The sequence below is a fragment of the Crocodylus siamensis genome, chromosome 7 (assembly GCF_052110815.1).
Source record: "Crocodylus siamensis isolate JL-2025a chromosome 7, ASM5211081v1, whole genome shotgun sequence".
Lineage (NCBI taxonomy): Eukaryota > Metazoa > Chordata > Crocodylia > Crocodylidae > Crocodylus > Crocodylus siamensis.
In genome coordinates, this window is record NC_143401.1 from 36,981,857 (window position 1) to 36,985,127 (window position 3,271).

Consider the following 3,271-nt stretch of genomic DNA (forward strand, 5'->3'; position numbering starts at 1 on the left):
TTTATTGTCATGGGTTACAGGAATAGTCCATGGGATGAGTGCTCAGTTCCAGGAATCAGTTCCTTGGCTTGATTAGTTTTAAATGGCTTGTTAAGTTCCTTTGGCTAGGCTATTATCACTTAATTACATACTGATCACCATACACTTGCAGATTTTATCACTTTACAATAACAATTTCAATGCAGTTTTTAACAATGGCCCAGGGTATAACTTCATTCTATAGGAAGTACATTCCTTAAGGGTTTAAAAGTATAAAATATAAAATGTAAAATGCCATGATAAAAATGAGATAGATAAAATATAAAAATGCACTGTGAGAAATATATAAAAATGCAATGTGAGATTGTGAGGATCAAAGGATACTGGGGATAGTAAGTTAGTTAGGTTAGCACAGGATATATTTACAGTCTTTGCTGTGGATAATTTAGTTCTTTTGTTTCCTTTAGTGACACTGACCTTAACTGATATGTAGATGTAGTCTCTAGGTTTCTCCTACAGAAAGCCACTTCAGCTCTTTCTGGTTTGCTTTGAGCCTTGCCACACCCATGCAATGAATGTGCTAGGTCTCTGCCAATACTGAGAAGGAAAAGAAATGCACAAAATGGGGGGTGGGGGGGGGTAGGGGTGGGAGGGGGTTGCAGTTAAGAAGGAGCTTCTGTTGTATCTATGTCCAGAAGGGAAATCTACCAAGGGGGCTTTCTGCTACAAATGTACATGTAGAGAGAGTGGGGAGAAGTGGGGAGAAGGCTGACAGAAAAATATATTTTGTCTAGCTGGGTCAAAAAGTCACAGCCGGTCCTAGAAGCAGTCAACCCTGTCTATACCACCTCTGGGCTACTTGGAAATACTTCACTGAAGCATAGTATACCCACTTGCCATACCCCAACACAGATGTGATGGAGCCATCATAACACTACACATCCAATAATGACATAGGAAACAAGGAGCATCATGTTAAGGAAGCTACATTATGCTCTTTTAGGCATGTAGCATCTGCAAAGTGGTCGTGCCACACTTCAGGCTCCCTAGAGCAGTTGAGAAGCATTGTGTTTTTGTTTTTAGAGAAAACAAAAAATGTTGGAGAAGATCTTGAGAAAGGGCAACTGTAGCTCTGATGTGGAAATCATGACAGGATCACTGCTTGGCTAACAGCACTTTATTTGTACGTGGCCATGGGAGAAGAAGTGAGGGCGGCTAATCCTCTGCAGCTGCAGAGTCCAGACTCCATTATATACTTGTGAGAAAAAGACACACAGGAGTCTCCCCCTCAATGCCTTCTTGACAGTCTGACAATGAATCACCCTGGAGTCCTGCTAAACTAAATGTGTTGTCTCTAGCTGTCTCCTGATAAGTTTTATCTCAAGGCCCCTGTGTTTTTTGGCCTTTACTTTTGGTCCTTATTATGGTTTAACTTTATTTTTGCTTATCCCAGTACTTTTCCTCATCAGTACTTTTCCTCATCACCTCCCCCCTTGTAAGCACTTGTGCTTACACCTCTATATTCATAATACCTTTGACGTCTTCTTGATGCTCATACTCGTAGGCCACTTCTCTTAGCACCATCATCTGCAACTCAGTAGCAGACAAATTAGAAACACTTTGGGCAGTTTTTGCTAAGCAAAGGTGTGTACAGAACAAAATCTTTTGGATAATAATAAAAAGAGCAAAGACGCATAATACACTTATAATGCACCACTTCAATAAGGATTTCATCCATCCCCCTAAATCTGGCAGCCAACCCCACCAATCAAAGAACTTCTCTTCAGCAACAGCATGAATCATTTTCAACTGCTTTCTTATGGCATGGAGATCCCCCTGTACTCATTGGTGCCGATCTATCCAGGTGCAGCACGTATGGCTCACAACTGCACATACCCCGCCTTGGGTGGCTAGGAGATAGCCCAGGGCCATACAATTTTCAACAGCTACCTGCCCCACCTGGGTAATCTCATCATTTAGAGCTCCCAATGTATCGGCACTAGCATTGATAAAGTTCCCTATGACTCCTGAAATATTTATAATGGCTTTTTCTAATTCAGCTACCCCCAACCAAGGAAGGAAGGCCCTAGTAAATTGGTGAAACCCTGTGTGTCAGAGAACCAATGGGTTCTCACTGCACGCCGATGTCTGGGCAAGCCAGGTAAGAAGTTAGACACTTCATGCCACGAGAGGCTGGAGTGCAAGTCAAATTTAGGGACGACTCTGCCCAAGGTACAGGTGCCACCCCAGTTCCATGGTAGAATCTTATGGGCGTCATCCCCACATAGCCAGTATAAACCGGGAGCGGCTGCAGTACTAATATCCCTACAGGGAGTGGTTCCCTCCTGACATTTTCGATTAACTTGTAGGGTGTAAGAAGGGGCACGTTGGCTTTCCACCATTCTAAGGTGAGATATTGACTGGTTACACAAAACAGGACCTAGCACCACATGAAAATCAAAGCCATCGAGCACTGAACTAGATGTCACACTGTAGTTCCTATCTGAGGGTGTAAAGATGGCTATGGGCACCCCATCACAAAAATGGGACTGAACTTCTCCTGACAATTTCCCTCTTTTCTCAGCCCATGGCCAGGTGAAGGTCACCTTGCATCTGGGGTAATGCCCTACAAAGTAGCCAGCCTCCCCCCGTCCTTCTTGTCTTATTGAACTTATAATAGAAGGCCACTTCTAGCCCTGAGGACAAATTCCAACTGTCATGAGCCGCTTTCCACCACGTAGGTATCAACAGATGGTTTCTGCTAGACGGGGGTGGGGAGGGGGTGGCGGGGAAACCTGACAAAGATGGTATTGGAGTCAGTTCCCCAAACCTCAAGGGGGATTGGCACCCCAAGCATTGGAATCCCCTGGGTCGGGTGCATAGCCCTATGTATGCATACCCAGCAATTTGTAAAGTTTCCTGCATGAGCAATGCTCTGTCCCAGGAATACAACACTGTTTTCTTCCCATGCCTCAACTGAAACCCTTAGCAAGAGACAAAGCAAAAGAAGGGACAACTTCTTAAGGCCTGCGCGAGTGCTATCCCAATGCAGCTATCTCTTGGAATTCTGAGGAACTTTCTTTGACTAAAACTTCAAACTTCAGTCTCTAATACACTACTAATAACACAAATTAATCATAAAAATATAAAACAGCATCACTCCCTGGGGAGTGTCTAAATCTACACAATTATCTGCAATTTTCCCACGGGTTAGTGATATTCACGCCAATATTACTAAAGTATGTTAGTACACAGAACTAAAGTTCATAGCTTCAAATGAAGCTTGGCTAGC

The 3,271-nt window shown here is 43.5% G+C and overlaps 1 pseudogene; it reads right to left on the minus strand.

Moving 5' to 3' along the window:
• Window positions 1–1,488: 1,488 nt before the first annotated feature.
• On the minus strand, window positions 1,489–2,381 carry LOC149859691 (syncytin-2-like; annotated as a pseudogene).
• Between the last annotated feature and the right edge of the window lie 890 nt (window positions 2,382–3,271).